Source organism: Condylura cristata, unplaced genomic scaffold, assembly GCF_000260355.1.
Source record: "Condylura cristata isolate star-nosed mole 26May11 unplaced genomic scaffold, ConCri1.0 scaffold00022, whole genome shotgun sequence".
Classification (NCBI taxonomy): Eukaryota; Metazoa; Chordata; class Mammalia; order Eulipotyphla; family Talpidae; genus Condylura; species Condylura cristata.
In genome coordinates this window covers 14,126,217-14,151,529 of record NW_004567123.1, presented here as the reverse complement: position 1 = coordinate 14,151,529, position 25,313 = coordinate 14,126,217, and positions in this window count along the sequence as shown.

Genomic DNA, 25,313 nt, shown 5'->3' with positions numbered 1-25,313 from the left:
TTAAACTTCTTGTTACAGAACTGTTAGCTTCATACACATACTATATTGCTAAACTCTGTAGGACTTTTCATCTTGCATGACTTTATACCCATTGGACAACAACTCCCCATTTCCCTCTGCTGTCAGCCCCAGGAAGCCATCATTCTACTTTCCCCTTCAATGAGTTTGACTGCTTCAAATAACTCACATAAGTGGACTTGCACTGTATTTGTTTCTGTGGCTGATTGACTTCACTTAGAGCAATGTTTTCAAGCTCACCCATGTCATAGTGTACAACAGGCTCTCCTTTCTGAACACTTTCCATTGTCTGTGTATACCCCACTTTCCATTGTCTGTGTATACCCCACTTTTTTAATCCAGTCACCATCATGAACATTTATTTTTTCAATTTCTTTTTTTTATTATTTTTTAAAACTGTATTTATGCATACAGAGCTAGGGTACAGGCCAGAGATGCAGGGTGGTGAGAGGATTCACCAGAGACAAAAGTAGGGAGCAGAACAGACTGACTGATGAAGTACACTGCTGAGGGGAGCAGCGGGCAGGTCAGAAGAGGTCTGCCATGCTATGTGGTCACCTCCGGGGCAGGGATTGAACTCATGCTAAAGTGGCTTTAGCTTCTCAGTGCTGTGCTTTCACCCGCTGCACCAATTTTTTCAATTTCTTTAGCATTTTTAAATAAGCTTTAAGAGCATAAAATAACAGATAATGGATAATGAAAACAGTGGTATCACAGTGATTAACAGGTGACACCTAAGCATTAAATTGTTATAGGAGAACAAGAATTATGATTTTTTTAAATCTGTTAATATCTAGAAAAAAAAACAATGCCACCTATCATTGAACAGAAGTGCTTACTTCATTTTGTGGAAGAGTAGATCCCTTGTTTCTTCTTTAAAAAAAAAAATGCATTTTAAGAGGTACGATGCGGATTTGGGAGAAACGGGCTCATATGGTCTCAACCTCTGACGAAAGTGAGCATGCCTTTTGTGGGCAGAACTTGTGGTTCATCTCAACTGCTTCTGAGAAGGAAGGTGATGAATATTTGAGGAGCTGGAAACGCAAGTCTTCTGGACCCAAACTAAATACAAACTTCTGAACAATAAGCCTCTGTTTGAAAGCAGGTCTCTGGCTCCCAGAGTAACACCTTAGATTGTTTTCTGTAGCTCTCCTGAGCTGCTTGATGTGAGGCAACAAAAATCACATCCATGTACTTAGTTTTCAGTGTTGGATACTCAAGCAAGGGTACGTGAAACAGGTATGCAAAACCTGTTCTCCCTTCATTTAAATCTCTCAATTTGCCTCTCCCCCTGTCTTCTACAACTTCATAACTATGAATAAGCTGACATAGATGCGTTGGAATTATATGACCCCTGGCCTTTCTAATCAGCACACAAGGTAACTCCCCATTATCCAGTACAAGACTTCCGTTGTCAAGATTTCCATTCCTTGTTGAAAGAACCCAAAATGTGAAATAGGCCCATGGATAATTGCATTTCATATTCATTGTTTAATAGCTTATTCAGGAATCATTTCCTTTTTCTAAACCAAGAGTTAGGAAACTCTTTAAATGACCAGACAGAACATAATTTAGGTTTGGGGAACCACATATGACTATGTCACAATTACTCAGATCTGCTGGCATAGCACAAGAATAGGCATAGACAGTACATAAACAGATGGATATTGACTTGTTCCAAAGAAAAATTATTTAAACAAACTTAATTCAGGAAAACAGGTGGTCAGTAGATTTTGACCCTATGTAATTTGCCAACCTTTGCCCTAGTAAAAAAAAAAATGAACACTGATTTGTTCTTTGCATTTGATAAAGGCCCAAATCACAAGCTTATTTGGTAGCTGTTGATCCTATGGAGTTGTAAATTACTTTTTTCTGGTAGACTAGACAACCCAAAAGGTTAGGACATTATTGCTCAGTAGGACTTTAAACAGTTTTGACTTTAACTTCAAAAGTAAAATCTGCCTTTCCTCATGGATTATATTCACCCTTGATCCTCAAAGGCTCTTTAAACCAGCTTGGCATCCTCCTAGTTCCCTGATTAATGAGTTACATTAGTGAACTAGCACTACTTTAAATTATTTGATAATCAGATTTCCAGTTTCTGAAAATTAAACACTGATCGTCTGTATCTGTGGCAAACATACCAGCATTCTATACCCATATCAAGGACAAGCACATAGGGAAGAAGGCTATTGTGTTATGAAACATACCACAAACTCACACATTTCATTAAGATTGGCATTATCTAGACTCCTGTTGCCATCTCCAGCAGCCCCTGTGTCTTCAGAATGAAGGGACAAATAAACATCCTTTTGAAAACTATAATGAGGTAATTCACCAATACACAGCTCTAAGGTATTTTCCAGCTCCCTGGTGCCATACTACCTACCTACCTCTACAAAGATAATTGTTCATCTTCCCTCCCCCATTCATTCAAGATGGAATAAAGGGTTAAACTAAAGAAAGACACATTGGTCTGAAATCTTTCCAATCTTGAAACAGAAAGGTATTTTAGTGAGTATTTGAAAAAGTAGGAAGCTTATATAAAAACATCACCAATTAATTCAATTTGTGCACATGTTCCAGGTTGGATCAGAATGATTAGAGTATTTGAAAGCTGCTATAATACACTCATATCATATTTCAACTGTCCAACTTCAACAGCTCACTCTGATTCCTGTCATGTTTTCAAGCATCATTTCTATGCATATAACTTCCTGTTTTTTCTTTCAGGCCACACCATTCATCCAAACACTAGCCACCTATTTGTGAAGGCCCTGGAATATCTCCATCCTTGTCTAAGCTTGTTCCTTGCACAAGTAGCTCCACTTCTATGTCAAAACTCAAAACTTTGACATTTCCCTCACTCTTACCTCCCTCACCACCTACCTATCAGGAGTAGGAACTTTGTTACTGCATTGTCATGGAAAGCTTCCCAGCACAAACCTTTACTTCCTTCTTTCACCTCCTGGATCACATCATCCACTCATTTCTCTCTCAGATCTATCACCTCTATTGATAGGTCACCTCTATTGATAGGCTACAGATTAGTTTTAAACACATAGTCTCATCAAAATGTGTCAGCCTTTCCTATTACAAGATAAATTCCAAACTAAGACCACACCAGACCTGCACACCAACATTTTCATGACTGAACTCATTTGAACAGCTCTAAGCTCCTGTTAATTTATTTCTCCTTGCAAATACATTTTTACCATGGTTTTCACTTGGATTACTGTGTTCCCACATGTCCCAACCCTCCCTCAAGACCCATCCTATTTCCCCCAAAGAAAACATTTTTCCCTCTTTGACACCTATCATCTTTCACTGGTTCTTGCCTATATTTAGTCTCAAACATCATAGATGTAAGTAGGCAGGAAAGTGTGTGACAATAATCTGACAGCTTTCAGTTTAACCTCTAGACTTTGACATTTGCCAAGTCTGTGACCTTGGCCAAAGGACTAAGTGGTTCCCTGTATATTAATTTGTACATTATCTGTAAAAACCAAGGATAACAACCTCTACTTCTCCAGGTTTTTGTAGAAATAAATGAAGTTGGTCCATAATAAGTATCATTTACATGGTTCTAACACGTTACATTTGTATATCTGAGTTTGCTTTCTAACTAAAATCATTTAATGAGGGCCTGGAGAAGGACTGCTTTTTTGGCTGCCAGCATCCTTTCCACCTTCTTTTAGTAACAGCATTCTGGGGGATTATTTCCCCTCATTAGGGCCGCTCCTGAAGAAGCTATAAATCAAGGTGTCTGGCCTTCCCTGCCAAGCTTGTGGGCATATTACTTAAGCTGGACAAATTGGACTTTCTGTCTTGGGGCTTTGTAGCTTGAACTGAGTAATGAAAGTTTGAAAAAAAAAATTGGAGTGCTTTCATTTCAACATTAAATCGCCAAGAAAACTGTTGTGAGGTTGGTCTTACCGAGATCACTGAAATGTTTGATTTTGTTCCTTCTGATTCTGATTTTTCTTCCATTTTTTTCCTTTAGTCTTTGCTTTTTATCCTGCGTCTCCTTCTAATAAACTTCATTTCTCCTAAAGTAGCAAAAATGAATTCTACTGCCTGAAAGCCAAGACACTCATACAGGCTTATACTTCTTTTAATCTGTGATGGCCAATATCCAACATTTACCATTTAAAATCTTTGGTAAATTTTTGTGATACAAAAGAATTCTCTAATTTGGGTTGGCATTTTCTACATATGCTTATGTTTATGTTCACTCACCCAAGTCCATCATAAATAAGTCTAAATGTCTCATTTAGCTTTAAGCTAAAAATCCAAAGGTATATATCTTGTTCCAAAATTAGTTTCAGAAAATTCCATTTACATAAAAAAATTAAGATTACAGAAGCGAAAGTGAAACTCTCTTCTCACAGAGTTATAAAACAAGTAATCTAAAAGTTCATCATCTTCAAAATCAGATTAATTTAAAATACTCCATTTTGGGCCCTCCCTGGTGGCCCAGTGGGTTAAAGCACAGCACTAACAAGATAAAGCCACTTCCACATGAGTTCTATCCCTGCCTTCCCCCGGAGGTGACCCACATGGCACCGCAAACCTCTCCTGACCACCCGTTGCTCCCCTCAGCAGTGTATTTCGTCAGTAGGTCTATTCTCCCCACTCTTTCTGGTGAAGCCTCTCGCCACCCCTGCACCTCTGGCCTGTACCCCAGTTGTATGCATAAATAAATCTTTTTTTAAAATACTCTATTTCAAATACAGTGGCTCTGTGGCACAATGGATAGCACACTGGACTTTTAATTCAAATACAGTGTTATTTCATAGTTTTTTTGTTTTTTTTTTTTTTTGCATTTTCTTTTGAACAGGTGACTCACTCACTAAATATTAATTTGTTCTGAGTTTCTGGGTGTGAGACATGGGATACAGTATATTTTTTAATGCTCCCAGTTGCTTTTGATGTACAACAAGGAATAAGGGTTTGGGAATTATGCAAAATAATTAAAGTAGAATACTGACTTTCAAATGATTTTTGTCAAGCATCTGAAACTCTAAACTTCAGAAAGAAGCGACCCTGAAAAAAATTTCATCAAATAAACTCTTGAAAAAACCTTACACTAGACAATTATTTTTCCAATAGTGCCAAGTGCAAAGTCTCCTCCAAGTAACAAATCTTTAAAACCAAAGTGAAATCTTAAAACCACCCCTTCAAATAGCAATCATCTCAGCAAGCAGATGACCTCTTAGCTCATTTCCTGTTTCTTCTTGGTGAAGTTCATGGGATATTTTGAGAACCAATGGGTAATTAGGACTTGGGTGCCAATTTAGGTATTTGATGTGGATCTTAAGTCTTTGAAGTCCATCAATTCCAAATACAGAGCAAGCTCTTTTAGAAACTGGCATTAAGAAAACTAATAACATTTATAAATACAGGCACTGGATTCTCTGGGCTACAGGTGCAGCATTTATGGCTGCCAAGCAAAGTAAGACACCTGCTCTGTCCTAGAGTACCCTCTAATGGGTGGGGAAAAGGGCGTAGGGTCTCATGTGGTACAGAGCTGAGGAACAGTGATAAATGTGAGCTTTCAGGAAGGGCATACATATGCAGCAGTCCCTGCTAGTAAGAAATCCAGGTAGTAGCTCTGGACATCTCTTGTTAAACATTAGATTGTCACAGGGCAATCCCAATGGGAATGAGATGGCCCAATTGATTCCTTAGAACAAGACCCAAAGGCAAGCATACATAGAAATGTTAATAAAAGGCTTCTTTACAAGGGAAATGACCAGAGGAAGAGAGAGAGAGATTAATTGGCCAATACATCCTACAGGTGACGCTGCCTGGGCTGAGACCCTGGGTGTACCCTGAAAGCAGGCAAACCAAGCCCCAGCCCCTCCAGGCAATTATGTTTTTGGTTTCACACCAAGAATGGCCACTAAATTAACTCCACCCTTAGTTCCTAGCAATCCCCTCTTGAAGAAGTCAAGAGTCATGGCAGATCCATGGCATGATGGGAGTCGTAGTCCTCAATACCTGGAACCTCAGGCAGGGAGATGGGTTCATTCAGGGCAGACTGTTCCCCCAGTAATACCAATGGAAAAGTTAAACACCTGCCATAATGCATTAACACCTAATCAGACATTACTTCAGCAGACCTAAAATTAGCTGCATCTTCTGGTCAGTTCAACAGATGTTTATAGAAGACTCCTGTTTATGTGAAGTTGTGCTAGACTAAGGAACTTCAATCCCAAACCAGGAGGTGAAAAAGGACCACCCAAAAGTCTTATTGAAAGACAAGTCTGATTCTGAACTCCAGTTTGACTTACTAGGATTGTGGAGTGATCAGGATCTTCACTTTAACACATACTTACAGATACTTATGATGCAGGTAAGGAACTATGAATATTTATACTATACCTCCAATGAATGTAACCAACCTGAGAAGTAAAGAATATTTAACAAAGCCTGAGCAATACAGGAATCCAGCAGGAGTTTGGAGTTGCCCGAAGGACAACTCACAAAACAGCAAGTGACTATATAAAGAACCAAGTGTGAGATACTCCAGGAAGTAGGGAAGGACCAAAAAGAAGAAACTTGCAGTGCTCAGAACAAACTTCAAAATTTCAAACATTTGGTTAAGGCCTACTCTGGGAGAATACTATGGGGAATATAAAACCTCAAGGAAAGTACACATACCTCCCAAACATTGCACCAAGGGGTGTGGCCACCTCCCCAGCTCCAGCCTATGGCTAGGAGCATGGACTCCAGAGCAGTGATCCCCTCTCATTCTGTCCACACCTAAGATCACTGGGAGCTTTGAAAAAAGGCTCATACCAAGGCCCTGCAGAGCATCTGATGTAATCCACTAGGGGTATAAACTGGGCCCTTTTGTTGTTTCTTCAATGCCCCTAGTGAGGCCTGGAATTCTCTAGAATTAAAACCTGAAGTACATCAGAATCACCTGGAGAGGGAATAGGGAAAACAGAAGGCCAGACGTCATGCACTAGGCTGGGGCCTGTCCTTTTGTGTTTACCACGCTCCCCTAAGTAATCCTGATGCCAAGCTAGTTTGAAAACTCAGACCTAGAGTGAGACCACATGGGTTTGAATCGGTGTTTCACTACCCCTCAACAGGGAGGCTTGGGCAAGCTTTGTATGCCATCTGTATTTCATTTTGCAGATCTATAAAACAAAGATAGTAGAATACATTAATGAAGGATGAATGTGGATGACTGAAGACTTTTTTTTCTTCCTTTCAGCTAGCTTAAAAAGAGTTATTAGCTTGGCAGCTGTGAGTTATCCCAACAGAAATGAATGGCTGGTCCCAGCAACCACTCTATCCTATCCACTTTTAACAAGGCCACATTCCTAAAGAGGTGGCTTCTACTGTTTCATGACCTCAGATACTGCCCATGTTCTCCCTGAACCCGCCTCTCATCAGTTACATAGAACTTAAACTTCAGTGTGCGCTTAATTACTTAGACTTTATAAAGATTTCTGGACCCTACCTAGCCCCAGAACTTTCAAATCTGTAGCTCTAACAGTGGCCCTATAATCTGCAATTGTAACAAGCTCTCAAATGATACTGATGCATTTTGAGAAGTATTAACATAGAATACTTGGGTACAGGGTTCCTCTCTACAGAATCACTGATCAAACAAATTCTGTGCTTCAAGAGTCTGAGAACTGCATACTTTACTTGTGACCAATGTATCTTTCCCCCAACAATCATTTATAGTTGCACTGCACTGCTCCAGGTATCCATGACTATAAAGGGGAACACACATGCTATTGTATATAAAATTGTTTATAATTGTACCTAACAGATCAGGCACTTCAATAGAAGTCTACATGTTTTTTTTTTTTAAAGATTTTTATGCATGCATGCAAAAGTTGGGGTGCAAGCCAGAAGTACAGGGTGGGGAGGGGATGGGGAGAGGATTCACCAGAGACAGTAGGAAGAATAGGCAGATCTACTGAAACACACAGCAGAGCAGTGGGTAGAGAGAAAAAGTCGGCTGCAACACGTAGATTAGCTCCCTGGCCGAAGATCGAATTCATGCCTCAGTGGCTAGTGATAGCTTAGTAGCCCTGACTTTAACCCTGCACCAATGGGGAGGTCCAAAAGCCTACATTTTTTTCCATTCATAAAACTCCTTTTGAGCACCCACTATGTGTTACACATTTGATAAGATGAAAATTACCACGATGACTGAAACATTCCTTATATTCTAGGAATTGATAATCAAGAAAATAAAAGCACAGCCACAAGTAAGTATAACGCTACAATCAATACATACACGAAGGGGTCTCTAATCACGAGTTGCCTTTGGGAAAGGCAAAAGCAGTGATCACCTTCTTTGCTACCATTCAACTCCCAGAGGAGGCACAGGAAGTCACCCAGACCCTGTTCCATTTCCCCCTCGAGCCCCACATCCCTGTCTTCCAGAATTCACCACAGAGTTGTACTGTACATGTGTTGTAATCGACTGGATTAAATTCATCAAAGATAAACATAGTGCAGGAAACAGCAGTTAAGAAATAGCTATTTGATGTGGTTTCATCCTAATTACTTCTTTCCCACACTCAGATGCTTGAAGTTTTTATCATTCTTATTATTATCTGGTATTTACTAAGAACCTTCCTTCAAAGAGCCATCACCACTTCTTTAAGGGTTACCTTTATCTACACGACATTCCTGAGGGATTAAGAAGAGTCACTGCTACCCTCCTTTCACAGAGGGGATGTGGTGAGATGTGAATGGTTTGTCTCAGTAGGGTCTGAAAACCTGGACTTTTAATGGAGCCCAGGGCACTACTTCCTGTTGTGCCATAAGAAGTTAAAAGATACACAGCCTCACTCACCTCAAAGGGCAAAAACAAAACATATGAAGCCAATAGAGAGTGCTATTTTTCAGAAATCATTCTTCAGCCTGTAAAGAAAACCTCCAACTCAGGGATCATCACCATCAGGCTACTTTTTTTTTTAAGATTTATTTATTTATTCATACAGAACTGGGGTCCAGGCCAGAGATGCAGAGGGTGAAAGGATTCACCAGGGACAGAGTGGGGAGCAGAACAGGCAGACTGACGAAGTACACTGCTGAGGGGAGCAGTGGGCGGATCAGGAGAGGTCTGCCACGCCATGTGGTCACCTCCCAGGCAGGCGGGAATCGAACTCATGTGAAGTGGCTTAAGCTTCTTAGTTCAGTGTTTTAAGCCGCTGCGCTACCAGGGAGGGCCAACAGGCTACTTTTAATGATACAAATTTCCATTTTCACTCACAGGATCTAGCAGCTGCTACTACCTGATTCCTATTCCTGCCAAGAAGTGTTTATCCTTACCCAATCACCTTCAATAATGTTTAACAAATGGTCTGGGCTGGACCACCCAGCTGCCAGAGGAAAAGAAACAAGCATTCCCAGGCTCCATGTTGTTGTATGCTGACAATAGGAAAGAACTGTGTTAAAACATCAGGGTTTTCCTCATTTAAAATAAACTGCATCTTAACAGCATGAACCTTAGTTATGGAGAAGATACTCCCTTGCAGATACTTTATAATAGCTGTGAAACTACTCACCAGTTATACTACCCAATTAGAATTAAGTAAGTCTGGGTCACCCATCCTCCTGCTGGAAATCATGTGGGAGAAACCCAGGCCTCTTTCTCAGTTCCAAGTTTTACCTTAAAAGCAGCCCAAAATTCAGCATTGTCAGCCCTGCAACCTGGGGCATCATTTCCAGGCTGACCTAAAGATACTTACAATCAAGGTCGCTTTGAGATAAAATTTTCTAGATGCTGACGAACGATTTATGTCTGGTTTGATTTGACCTTATCAAATTCTATAGTGAGTTAGAACATTTTATGGTGAAAGATTCAAAACCCAAAGGTCAAAATCACTGAGCTAGGACTGAGAATAAAATGGAAATCAAAAGTACAGGTGCAGCTCCTCAAGAATTTAGTTGTATTAAACTAAGATTGTGGCAAAACATTTCTGGCTCATGGTCAGCCCACATTTCTGGGAAACTTAGTATATTAGCCTGATTTCTAGATTTTATACCATCTGCATAAGCAACCTTACGGGGAAAAAAATTATGCCTAAGAAACCTGGCATAAATGCAGGCAGTCAAAATCTGCTGATATAAGTAATCACTACTATTTTCATGTTTATATGAGCTACAAAGTATTCAATAAATTCCTAAGACTATCTTTAACCAGAGAAAAACCTCTTACTGAATAAACTCTAAAACTCTAATAGTAAGAACTGGTAGAAGACAAAGGTCTTCTTAGATTTGTATATTAATGTTTACTGATACCCAGCCTAGAAGAATTTCAAGGTGTTTGCCACCTCATCTTGACCAAGAGAGACTAGTGCTCTTAATATTTCCAGGCTGGGGAGTACTCTGCAAAAAAGCAGAGCAATGCTGCTTTAGCACATCCTTAGCTGAATTAGCCATTATCTGGCTGTGGGAACAAGAGAACAGAAAACAAGTTTCACCTTAGAGTCTTAGGAAACTGCATTGCTATTGTGATAGAGAGGTAAGAAGGAAACAGGGCTATTGTGGTGCCATAGCAAGTCACAAGGACAGTGACCAGGTAGAGAACCAGTCACGGTCTGTAGATTCTTCACCTACACACATAACTTCAAGATCCCTTAGGTTCAGGGAGTAACAAGTAGCCAGCTAGCTCACCTCAGCAGTGTCCAAAATGGCGCACATCCAAGATGGCATCGTCACACCAACAAGGGCCTGGAGCACAACACACTGCAGCTGGAGACACTCACAGTAAGGCCACTGAGATGATGCCACAGCAACCCCAGCAACAGCCTGAAGGTCACAATGGACAGCATCAGATGCTGGACCAGACAGCAAGCAGAGGCAGCAGCACCAGGAGATGGTGCCGGAAAATCAACAGCTCTCATATGTTGACATGGTCACCCACCAACAGCTCTGGGCAGCTCTAGCCATCAGTGCTGGTGACCACCAGTCACTAGGAGACTGCTTCCAACACCAGTGCTAACAGCTCTTTGTAAGTTCTTGGCCCACATCAACAACAAACAGCTCTCTGAGACAGCAGGCCCAGGGCCCTTGCTGCTTCCATCAGCAAGGAAGCAGGCGATGTCAGAGGCAGGCTGGAGGACAGCCATCCCTGGCCTCGGTGAAGCCTTTGGCCTCTCTTCTTTCTTCGGAGGTCAGGAACAGAGGCTCTTTCAGGAACAGAGTGATTCAGAGTCCCTAGCTAATGCCTGCCCTGCCTTATATCCTCCTTCCAGGCTCCCCCACCTACAAATCTGATTGGACCGTTTTCAATCAGCTCATAGCTCACACCTGATCAGCCCATTCTACGATGCAGGAAACAAATCCACAGGCCTCTCTACTGCCTGCAACTGGAGGGCGCCACAATTTTGGAACCTTCTCAGTGGGGTCCCATACTCCTCCCTTTAGCCCTGAACCAGAGGTTGCCTCCCCTGGGGCAGCATAGTAGGGGTACCACTGTCCCCCATCATCACTGATGGCCTCTGCCTCCAGCCTGACCCCCATTGGGGCCATGGGTGGTAAAATGCCCATCACCCAAGGTGCTTGCACTGTCCAAACAGCAATCCTCTGAGGCAAAGTGCCAGAGACCCAAGAGGGGGGTTTCCCAGTTTTAGGACTGGATCAGTTTGCAAAATCACTGTAGGATTTATTGCTTGTGGCTTCCTGGGAATGATAGGGATGGCTCCAAATTATCCAGCAGAGTACATTTCAGACTAACATACATATAAATTACAGAAAAAGTTTCTTCCATTCCTGCTCACAATCCTTTTCTGGCTTTACTCTTCCTCTTCACTTTATCTAGAAGATACTAGCAAATTTCCTCCTTAAATCAAATAACTTGTAATTGGAGTTCTTCAACAATGTGATTTCAGTATCCAATCCACCTTCAGAGAATTGACCTTTCTCTACATCTTGAATTCCATGATACTTCTGGTCTGCCCACTCCCACCATGGCCCACAGACAAATAGCACCTCTGATAGTTATGGGGTTATGAGCAAAGCTTTCAAACACAGAGAAAAGTTAGGTTTAAATGGGGAGTTTGGGGCTAATAGAGGCCCACAGTATTGTTTCAACTTGAAGAACAAGATATGAAAATATAAACCGCCTCATCCATGCCCTCTATAACTGGGGATGATCCATAATTTATTTTCCTTTCTCAATGGTAGTTCTCCACTTAGCAACAAAGCTCATTTTACAATCTCTTCCCCATATATACCATTGAATGAGCAGCTTGAATTTTCTCAACTGAAGAGTTTTATGCTAAAATGGAACAAGGAAGCCACTTCTAACAATCAACAGTCGGCTTGCTTTCTGGAGGCACTTAAGTTTCTTAATTGGACTCAGATGAAGACAGGTCCAATCTCAAAGACCTATCTTAAAATGCCAGTGATAGCTTCCAGCTCTTATTCCATTCAGTGACCAACAATTATCAAATGTAGATGCTATTTCTTTTGATCCTATTAAACAAATGGTTCTCAACCTTGGCTACATATTAGAATCACCTCAGGGGATTTCAAACATTCAATGTCCATATGACCTCAGACCACTGAAATAGGAATCCTGGGGGTGGTACTCAGGCCTCAGTATTTTCTAAAGGTCCACTGATGGGTTCAATGCATAGCCAAGAAAAAAAAAAAAAAAAAAAGTCTTCAACCAGTCATTCTAAAACTTCATGGTATATTAGAGCCACTTGTTAAAGAAAGACTATGTTAAAATACAGACAGCTGCATCTCAACCTCAAGTCTGATCAATAAATGTGGGGTGGGGCCCATGAATTTGAATTTCTAAAAAAAAAAATTTAAATGGTGCTGAAAAATAAAATGCTTTTAGTATGAGGGCCACTAGTGTCTTGAGAAACACTGTCTTGCATGACTATGTAAGACATTTACTTATATTATAGAGAAATTGGTTTAATACAGTCATTTTAATAGTATTATATAAAGTTTAATTTGCCAAACTAATGGAAATACTGGTGACAATGCCAAAGAGGAAGTCTTAATGGCTTCATTCTCTCATAATTACAAAAGAAACCTAACTCATAAAATATAACTTTTTAAACAAATCACTTCAATGGTACTTAGGTGAAATTGTAACCCTTGTAAAATAGCACAGATTATAATCAGTTACATGGAGTATCTGGCTTGTTTCATCCAGTTCACTTGAAAATTTGAGCAGCTGTGTATCAGAAAAAGAAAATTGTGTAATCTCACTCTGATTAGAAAGAAGGCAGTAATTCAGAATATTTATCTAATTCATATGTTTGTCTCATTTCTGAGAAAACAGCATTCTTCCAATTTTGGGAAAACACCCAACATCTCTGATATTCATACCAATATTTTCCAGGTAATACTCAGAAGAGGGGGAACTAGATAATGTGGTATTTCTATTATTAATCTGTTAAGGAATCTCCACACTGCTTTTTCATAACAGCTGCACCAATCTATGTTCCCGCCAAAAGAATACAGGGATCCCTTCTGTTCACATCCTCTCTAACCTTGCTGGTTCTAGTCGTTTCAATAGTAACCATTTCCACCTGTGAAGGTTGTAGCTCATTGTTTTGATTTGCATTTCCCTAATAATTAGAGATGATAAACATCTTTTCATGCACCTACTGGTCAACTGTATGTCTTCTTTAGAGAAGTGACTATCCAGATCCTCTACCCAATTTTCAGTTGGGTTATCTGGGTTTTTATTGTTGAGTTTTATGAATTATTTTCATATTTTGGATATTAATCACTTTTGGTTCTCTGAAATATGCAAATATTTTCTCTCATTCAGGAGTATGTCTTCCAATCTTTATGCACATTTCTTCTACTTTGCAGAAGCTTCTAGTTTGATGTAGTCTCATGTGTTTTCTTTTTTGCTTTTGTTTCCCTTACCATTGCAGTCAAGTCCCCAAACACATCTTTAAAGCTGATTTTAAGAGAGTATTGCAGATATTTTCTTCTATGCATTTTACAGTTTTAGCTTTTAAATGGTAACTTTCACAACTTAAAATATTCTAATTTTTTTGAGGCATTAGGTCAGAGATATTGATGGTTAATATGAAGCAATGGGGAGGAAGCAAAGGGAGATTTTGACTGAAACACAACAGGTTCAGTTAGAAAAATGACGCCAAATATGACTCAGAAGCAAAAACATAAAATCCATGAGATTGGTTGGGGGACAAGGGTTCAGTCTACATGTAACTGGTACAGGACAGGAACATAAATTCTTTTAAATACGCAGGCAGTTGGCACTTCAATTGACTTAGCTGGATTAATCACAACTGATTATTTTTAAAGATTTATTTATTTATGCATTCAGAGCTGGGGTACAGGCTAAAGGTACAGGGGCAGTGAGAGGATTCACCAGAGACAGAGTGGGGAGCAGAACAGGCCGATGAAGTACTCTGCTGAAGGGAGCTGCGGGTGAGACAGGAGAGGTCTGTGGCACCAGTGGAACACCTCTGGAGTGGGAATCCAACTCATGCTGGAGTGGCTTTTAGCTTCTTAGTGTTGTGCCACCTGCTGCGCCACCAGGGAGGGCCCCACAATTGATGCTTTTAAACTCTGTGAGAATCTGGAAATTGATTTACCAAATCATTCCAAAACCCTTATATATTTGCTTAAGTAAAAGTGTTCAGACACTCAGTTAACATAAAGCTTGATTAGTGTCTTCTGTAAAAGGAAAAAAAAAAAACTTATCTATGAATCTGGATTTTTTTATCACTGTTTGATACTCTGAGACAGAAGATGGCAAAATTAACACGGTTCTAGGAAATTAAGTTCTAAGAAAAAAAAAAAGTTGTGTATAGTGGGCACATTCTGTGCTCTCCAAATTCCCCTTCAGGAATAAAAGATTCATCCCCTAATTTGGTGGGAGTCTGTGTGGAAACAACCTCCCTCGTACCACACCCTCCTGGGGTATTTGCTTAGGTGAAGAACTTGTGCCTTTCCAAAAGACAGCCCTTCCTAGCAGCCTTTGCTTAAAAGGCTGATCAGGGCCCTCCCAGATGGAGCAGCGGATTAAAAGCACAGCACTAAGAAACTAAGAACCACTTCAGCATGAGTTCCACCCCTGCCCTGGAGGTGATCCACATGGCGTGGCAGAGCTCTCCTGAATGCCAGCTGCTCCCCTCAGCAGTGTACTTCGTCAGTCGGCCTGTTCTGCTCCCCACTCTCTCTCTAGTGAACTTCGTCAGTCGGCCTGTTCTGCTCCCCACTCTGTCTCTACTGAATCCTCTCACTGCGCCTGTACCCCGTTCTGTATGTATAAATAAATAAATCTTAAAAAAAAAGGTTTCTCAAACAAGAAACCAGAGCTGAGATGTAGTGCCCTCATCACAACACTCAAGGACTACCCTAGTTCTCGCCTGCCCATGCTTCTGGAGACTGGCCTTCCTCTGCCCAGTTCTGCCCAGTTCTGCTGCTCTCCCTCACTTACCCAAGTGCCCAACTTGACAGCATTCCTAGCTAATGGGGTGCTCAACGTTAATCACTATCTCAGAGGATTAGAGGTGAGCTCTATCAATTTCTTCCACTTGATGAAGTTGCCTCATGCATGAATCCATGCAAAAAGGTGCTTTCTTGTTTTTGTTCTAGCAGAAAGTATGAGCTTCCCTAGAATAATGAGTACTTATTCCTTGGTCTTCCATTATTTGGTATGGTTTTATTAAATAGAGACATTCTTTCTCTTAAGCCTTCGATACAGGTTTAACATGGTCTCATAAAAACATAAAGAATTGGATTGTTATAGATTTACAATGTCTTTCTGTTTTTTTAGAGCTTGGTGAGCACCAGTCATAATTATACATATGAACAAATCAGTTCCCAACTCCTCTGGCAGATTTCTGAGGAACATTGCCTTAAAAACACCTGGTAAAACATATTTTCATTCAACTCCAAGCAATTCAAAAGCCTGAAAGCCACTTAAATGGAAACCCAACTATGATGCTGCTTTTTAAATCAAAAACAAGATGTAAACGCCACAGGATGTGGCAGATTGCCAGGTGTTTAATATTTGACAGACAAGTACACTGTTGGGAGCTTCTTTACATAATTGACAAACCAAAACCCAGGGTACCAAGGTTAAAATTCGCTTCTCTTTGACCACAGAACTGGTATTGTGATATTCCTCGACTGCATATAAATCACTTTCATAGAGCCATTAGAGGATTGTTTGAGTCTCTGGAAGACCAGCAGCAGGCCTCTAGGTAGCAGAGCAATGTCAGAACAAGGTACAGAGTGGGTTTAGGGTCACTTTGGAGGCACCATCATTTTTCTTATTTCTTGCTTCTGAATCTGCCAAATTATTTTGGCCCAAGTACTGTGCGCTTGAAATCTATGCAGACAATAGTACAGAAATGTGGTTTTCTCTATAAGGTCTTTGATGGATTAGGTCAGAACATAAAACATCAGCACATCTCCAGATGTCATAAAAAGCTAGGCAAAGGGTTTGAGATTTTGTTTTTCCAACCATCTGGGCTGCGAGACAGGCCCTCAGACAGAGGCTGTCACACAAGCTGACCAGCAATTCTCAAATCACTAATGATCAAAGGTTCAAGTGTCTTACTTTTCCCTGTGCATGTACCACAAAGCACTCCAGTAACCTGTTATTTGAGGAAGAACAGGACACTAGTTCCACAATGAATAATATGGACTACATGAAATTTCTAAAGGCAAGATTAAATTGTTCTAATACTTGCATCCTTTCTTTAGAAAAAGGCACTGGTAAATGTTTTCGAATACTGAGTATAAACCAGTATAGTTGCATAGTTCATAAGCCTCAGTTAATTTTTGTAACATTTTATGAAAGGATGAAAAGAGTGAAATCCTCAGAAAATTCATGAACTGCCTAAGACTATAAGGTTACTCACAGAATAATGTGAAAATGTGAGTGTCCAAAAGCAGGCTATGGTCACTACAAAGTGTGTATACTTACAAGTGCACCTGTAAGGGTTATGCTCCAAGCCCTAAGGTTTCCAATTTGTTCTCTTACAATGGTTGGTGATTTTCTTCAATTTTTTTTTAACTCATAAAGCAAGTGAAAAATTAGTCCCATTTGATTACATACTTTACTCCCTCTATTCTCAGTGATGAATGTCTTGACAGGGTCATTTATTCAAAAATTAACCATGCTATTTTCAAGATTCTATTTGTCCAAAGCAAGTGGGTTATATAGAGAAAAAATAGAGAATTTCAGTAGCTTTGATTCGTTGTTTAACATACACAAATTTCATATACAGGAAAAAACTTTAAAGGATTAATAAAGGGAGGAAAAGAAAGTTCCTAGCAAAAGAAACATCAGGGATTTCGATAATGTTGTACAAGAGTACAAGCACAGAGTCTACAGGGAATTTATTTTAAAGAAATTGTGAACATATCACACTATTTCATAAACTTTAAAACAGGAAGTCTGGAAAAGAGCATTGTTGAAGATTGCAAAGACTAAGTTAATTATTTAGTCCTGCTTATATCCACCAACTTTGCAGCACATATAATATAACCTTGCAGAACACTCCCCCGGGAATGTGACATGATTTGTGCCCCAATTTTGATTCAGATGTATGACCTGTGGAGGTCGATGAGATGGTAGGATACATACATAAAAAGTTTTAAGTGGCCTTGCTTTGCTATGCTACTGTCAGTTCCTGTCAGAGAGAATGTCTTGAAAGAACCTGTTGGAGAATGAGGCATATGGAGCGAAGCCAAGCTGTTCAGCTGCCACAGTCACACCGCATCAGCTGTAGCATTCTGCTCTAATTGTGCCTTGGGATTAGAAGTGTGGCTTCTCAGTTTTGGACACAAGCTGAAATAGCTCCCTTCTCTGTGATGCCATGTTCTTGTAGCAATACACAGAGCAACATGGGAAACAGGAGCACAGGTGACTTCTTAATGTCTCAATGGGAGCTGCCAGACAAGTATATATCAAAAAGTTCAAGTCATGTGACCAAGTCCCAAAACAATATGACAGGTTAGTGTTTTCCATCCATCATCAAAGATAGTAAAGAATAAATAATTGTGACCAATATGAAATTATATAAAAGTATATAAAATAACATGAAATTAAAAAGCAAACAAAAATCACTTCTGCAATATGCCCACATGTTAATATCAATCTTTTAATCTACTAAGATGTCTAAGGTTTGAATAATAGATGCCATTTATACACTGTGCCCTTTGAAAAACAATTAAAAATAATAAATCAATAAAATAAAATAGCAGGATACAAAATTAATGTATAAAAATCATTTGTATTCTTATATACAATGAACTGGAAGAGAACTAAATCAAGAAAATAATTCTATCTCATCAAGAAGAATTAAATACTTAAAAATAAACTTAAGAAAATAGGTGAAGCACCTGTAAAATGTAAACTATAAGAATTCAATAATAAAATACAGAAGACTCAAAGAAATGGAAACATCCATCCTGCTCATGAATGGAAAATTACCTTTATTAAAATGGTCATCATACCCAAAGTAACCACATATATTTAAAGCAATTCCTATCAAAGTTTTGATAACATTCTTCAAAGAAATAAAGCTAACATAACTGAAATTTGAATGAAACAATAAAGACTTAGAAAAGCCTAAATAATTCTAAAAATTTTTAAATGAATGTATTGCATGCCCTACCTTCAAACTAAACTTGAAAGTCACAGTAATCACAATAGTCTTGATCTACAAAACATATTATGGGGAATTTTGTAGGAATTGTATCAACTCTGCATATCACTTTGAAGATATCTGAAATCTGTATTATGTTGAATATCACAACCCATGCACATGTCATGGGGCAAGTATAGCCCATGAAAATTAATTACTTGCCAGATTGCCTTTTAAAGTGAAAGTTCCCTCACCCACATCCCAAAAGAATATCCTAAACAAGTTGTCAATAGATTCAGTTCTTGTTCATTCAGTTAGAAAGTACTTAGGCAGAGAAGTCATTCAAACATATATTCAAATAGCTCGGTATTTACTGACTATGTGATTTTTGTGAACCTCTTCTCCATCTCTGACTATATTTAAATATACTAACTCATGTAAAGCACTTTGAACAGTCAGACACATAGTAAATATTCCCTTTCCTTTCATTTCCTGGATAAGCAACTTGTGAACTCAGGCTTTCCCATTAAAAATATGGCAGTGATTCTATATGAAATGAAATTGCAATTGTGAATTTCATTGTAGCTTCTATGTGAAATTTCTGCAATGGCAGTCTGGAAAATTAATTTATTCAATGAATATGAATTGAGCATCAGTAGGTCAAGCATCTTTCCACACTATGGAAATCAGGGCTGTGCAAACTTTTGCTCTCATTGAGTTTGAAACCTTGGAACTGCAAGATCTATTAAATAAAAATCAGTCATGTTCTTAGGTGTTTTTTAAGATCATTATTATTTATTTATGCATACAAGAACTTAGGTACAGGCCAGAAGGAGTGAGAGGATTCACCATGGGGGGGGGGGTGTTGGGCGCGGGGGAGCAGAACAGCAGAATACACTGAAAATCACTGCTGAGGTGGAGCAGCAGGTGAGATAGAAGTCTGCTGTATCAATTGGGTTAGCTCTCTGGCCAGGGATCGAACTTGTAACTCTGTCTGGCTAGAGCCTGATAGCACTGAGACTTTATCCCTTGTACCACCAGGGCATCCATAAAAGTCAATCATGTTCTTCTGTGCTGACAATACACAAGTGGATCTGAAATGAAAAACATAATGCCATTTATATTTCCACTTCCCACAATGAAATAAGCTACCTGAAAGAGAAAACTATGAGGACCCTCCCTGGTGGCACAGCGGGTTAAAGCACAGCACTAAGAAGCTTAAGCCACTTCCGCATGAGTTCGATCCCCGCCTGCCCCAGAGGTGACCACATGGCGGGCAGACCTCTCCTGACCCGCCCGCTGCTCCCCTCAGCAGTGTACTTCGTCGATCTGCCTGCTCTGCTCCCCACTCTGTCTCTGGTGAATCCTCTCACCCTCCACATCTCTGGCCTGTACCCCAGTTCTGTATGAATAAATACAAAAAAAAAAAAAAAACAGAGAGAGAGAAAACTATGAAAAATCTGATGAAAGAAAACAAAGATGTCTAGAAGATAGTCAATTTTCATAGACAGGAAAGCTCAGTTTGTCAAGATGTCTGTCCATTTGATCAAAAGTGCTACCTACCCAATGTGATATACAGATTCAATTCAGTCCCAATCAAAATCCTACCAAGTTATTTTGTGATGACTCACAAAATAAATTTAAAGTTATAAAGAGAGTCGAAGGCCCTGGGAGAGCCAACATAATATTGAAAAAGAACAAAGTCAGAGAATTTAAACTGCATGACTTCAAGAATTATGACTAATCCACAGTAATCAAGGCAGAGTGGTATTGGCAAAAGAAAAGAAAGATAGACCACAGGAAAAGAATAAAGAAAACAAAAATAAATCCACATAAATAAAGTGAACTAGATATTTAACAAAGAAATAAAGAGAACACAATGCAGAAATGACAACCTTTCCAAACAAGTAGTAATGAAACAACCAAAAATCTACATACAATAATAATAACATTAATATAGACACAGACCTTAACAATTCACAAAAAAATAAGCTCAATTGTCTCATAGATTTTATTGTAAAATGAAAAACTATAAATATAATGAGCAACATAAAAGAAAACCTAATGTCCTTGAGTATGGCAAAAATTTCTGAAATATAGTATTAATAGCACAATTCATGAAAGAAAGAATAGTTAGATGGTATTACATAAAATTAAATTTTTCTGCTTTTCAGAAAACAGTGTCAAGAGAATGAGGAAACACATTTTCACAGAACACAAGGTTGCAAAAGGCATACCTCATAAAGGATAGTATCAGAATGCACAAAGAACTCTTAATAATGCAACAACTGTAAAACTAATAGTTACTTTTCAAATGAGCTAAAAAGCGACTACAATAGTCCAAAGCACCGACAAAACCAAATATTGAAGTGGAGTAGGAATTCTCATTAACTGCTAGTGGAAATGCAAAATGATAGAAGCACTTCAAAAGGCAACTTGACAGCTGTACATAAAATGAAACAAACACTTAACCTACAAATGAGCAGTCACAATCCATGGTATTTTCCCACAAGTTAAAAACTTATGTCTACACCAAAATTTGCACATGGATATTTATAGCCATTTTATTCACAATTTCCAAAACAATGAAGCTATCCTTCAGTAGTGAATGCATAAAATGTGACACACCTATACTATGGAATTCAGCACTTAAAAAGTGGTCTATCAAACCATGAAGAGACATGGAGGAATGTTAAATACATACTGCTGTGTGCAAGAAATCACTTTGAAAAGGTTACATACTGCATGACTCTAATGACATAGTATTCTGAAAGCTAAAACTGTGGATCAGTGGTTGCCATCAGCTGGTGGGAAAAAGATAACTTCAGAGAACAGAAAATGTTTAAGGGCAGTGAAACTATGCTGTATGATACACTCAAATGGTAGATACTTAACATTATACAAATTTACCAAAACCCATAGAATGCATAACATCAAGAGTGAACCTTAGTATAAACTATGGACTTGTGGTGATAATGTATTAATGTAATAATTTACAACTTCTATAAGGTATCTTGAGATTTGGGAAAGATGTTCAGATAGAGGAGAAAGGGGTAGAAGGGAAATCTCTGTACCTTCTGCTGAATATTACTGTGAATCGAAAGCTGTCCTAAAACTAATGTCTATTAAAAATAAAAGAATTTAAGATTTATTTATTTATGCATATAAGAACCAGGGTACATGCCAGAGGCACCAGAGACAGAGTGGAGAGCAGGACAGGCGGATCTACTGAAATATACTGGAAGGGGAGCAGCGGGAGCATCAGGAGAGGTCTGCCATGCTATGTGGATCACCTCCATGGCCAGGAATTGAACTCATGTCACAGTAGCTGTGGATAGCCTCACAGTACTGCACTTTAACCCACTGCTACACCAGGGAGGGCCCAAAACAATAAAAGAAATTTTAAGAACCCAGAAAGTTCAGACCAAGATGTCCTGTTCTTAGTTGAGGGGACAATTTATACCTTGAAAAAGTAAAAGTTCAACTAGCAAGACAAATGTGCTCATGTGGTTCAGCTGATCCCTCAAATCCACCCACTTTCTTTTCATCTAAACTGGGCTTACATGCTACATGAATTTTATTTTAACTATATTTCTGGATTATGACTTGAAGCCCAAGTTTCCATGAGTTATCACAGACAGGGTTAGTCTGCTCAACTGAATGATTCAGTTAATCCTAAACGTCACTTGAAACAGTAATTGCAACTACCTCTTCCACTTCCTAAACTCTTTGCCAAAACTAATAACAAATCAGAAGAACCCTACTGCTTCCTTTGTCATGTGCTAGGGAATCCAGATTTAATTATAATTTTCAAGAACTACTTAAGTCCACCTTCTCAGATGCAGTAACAACTAACATTTGCTAAGCAACATATACGCTAGGCATAGCACTAAGAAATTTACTCTATTATATAATTTCCTAGCAACAATGTGAGGTTCAAAACATTTTGCCAAAACTAATAACACATCACAAGGTGAAAAAGCTGAAGTTCACAGTAGTTACATAAATTCCCCAGGTCACAGTGCCTGATATTTGTTGTTTCTAATTTGAAAACCCATTCTCCAGATGGGATGCACCAGAGAGAATCAGCATTGCTTCTGTGGATTCCTGTCAGGAATGCACAGTCTGAGTCTGATTATAAGAAAAGACCACGGCTGACTTGAAGACATGTAGCAGGTGACTGTCTATTAATCTTCAGGGACGCTGAGGTCATGAAGACCAGGAGCTACCTGAAATGAACTACCACCTCAGAGATATGACAGTATGAGAACTTGACCTGAACCCTGAGCTAAAAAAAGAAAAAAGAGATGAAGCCACTGACAAGATAAGAACAGGCCTATAATTAGATAGTAGTACTTTCCTAGATTTTGATTAAGTTTACTGAGCTTATACCAGAGAAAGCCCTTGATTTTAGGGAACACACACTGATGTGTGTAGAGGTCAAGCTCAAAGCAGTCTACAAAGTACTCTCAAGCATATCAGAAAATAAACATGAGTATAAATATCTACACAGACATGTGCAAGCATGCACACACACACACACACACACACACACCTTGCATCTATGGTCCCTGTCTTTGAAGGATTCCAAAACAAGGAACAACCCCAATTTAATCTCTAAGTTACAGTTCTTAAATATGTCAAATGCAGAAACAAAGAATCGAGGAAGTCATCCTAAAAACGAAGGATTCATTTTGTTTAATATTTATTACACACCTTCTCGGTATTATACTAGAAGCCAAAAACTTTCAGATTCAGAGCCCATGAGAAACATATAGTGTTTCTATCTTAATTGAAAATAGAAATGCAGAGGATTTGTCTAAAGGCTAAATGATTCCATAAACCTCAACTAGAATTACATGGTTGTAAAAGATTAAAATAAGCAGCATTCATAGCTTAAAATAAGAAACAAAAGATTTCTAATTTGGACATTTTATTAGTAAGCACATGTTTCCAAACTAACATCTAAACCTAACACAGTAACTCCTAAATACTAATGCTTAAAGTATTGTTTGTAGTTAAGGTCAATTATCTGAGACAGCTCACTTATATGGATCATCCTCATAGTTCAAACCAGAACCATCCTATGTGTTTTGTTCACTGCCATTACCATGAAAACTCATCTTAGAAACCCAGATATATGATGCTTGATGGAAATGCATTCAACAAAAGAGGCTGCAGCAGATGAGGTCTTGTCAAGGCATTGTCAAGGACAAGTTGAATGCCTCTAATTTTGAAAAACTAACTTGTATTTGTTACTTTCCAGGGCCAGTCGATCCTTATTTCCCTCCTTCTGAAGTCACCTGGATAAGTGATGTGGGACAATGCATTTCCCACTGTAACTTCATAGGCCAATCTTAGGCAGAAATAACTTGCTCAAATAACACCAGTCTCCCAACACTTGGCTCCATGACTGTCTGATGGCATGGCAGTCATGTGGCACCTTAGCATAATTTGTTATCTGAGACAAGAGTGCATTCATTTTGATCCTACCTGGAATGGTTCCATCCAGGTGCCTCCACTCCCTGATGGGATATAGTAATCTTATAAGAATAGAAAATAATTCAGTTTACATATCCCTGCTGTTTCTCAACCCCTTCTCAGTGGGCATGGTTGGATGGAGGCTCCATCCATCATCAGTCACTGGGATATTGTGTGAATGCACTAGGCTGCCTGCAAGGTAACCCCACTAAGGAACCACACCAGAGGTCTAATTTCTCTATCATTATATAAGTCAGATTTGCCATCACCTGGCATTTCAGATTATGAGTGTTATGTGACTCCCCTGGTGCTGGAAGGAGGTTTGGAAGCAACTTGTTGATCTTGTTAGTCATATGTCTCTATGGTTATTTATAAATATTATGACCAATCTTAGTCAATATATGATGATTACAAATTATTCTTATTTAATTGCCAGGAGCTGTTTTCTTCCAGGGGTCATTTAGAAGGGTTTTCAAATTCAGTTGACACTGATGAATGTAACTTACCAAACATAAAATATTACCAGGGCCAAGGTTCTGGCAATATATTGAGGTTCAAATTCCAACTTACTTTGAAGAATGAGAAAAGATAAATAAGTGCAAAAAGGAATCCTTGGTTGACTGTGCCTTTGAAGAGACACTTATTTACACGCATTGGAGAATAACACTCCTGAGAAAACAATCTATGCTTGTGGACTCAGGAGATTTCCCTTGATACTATGACATAGATCTAGACCTAAACAATCACAACAGCTAAGAAAGGTTTTCAGGTCATAATTGCCGCTGATGAACATCAAGAACTTCTGACACTACTCTTGGTTGTGTTTTTATTGATCGGTTTCTTCCTTTCCCCATTTTTCTTCCTTCCCTTCTAACCTTTTCTTGACCCCTCCCTTCCTTTTTTTTTCATAAAATATTCTGCTAAGGCATGAAAAGATACTCAAGACATTAAAATGAGTAACTCTGAATTCTATTCTTTTGCTAGTTAGTCCTTTTCTGAATCTGTCTGTCTATCTACCTATCTACTTATCTATCAATCACTATCTATCATCTATCTGTCCATCTATCTACTTATCTATCCTCTTCCTGTCTGCCTATATATATTCTGCTAAGGAAACTAAGGATAAAATATTAAGTTCCAATCCCACCAACTTGGATTTGAAAGAGCTAAGATTTTAAATCATGTTTTAACATGATATTTGACCATGTTTCTTTTTCTATT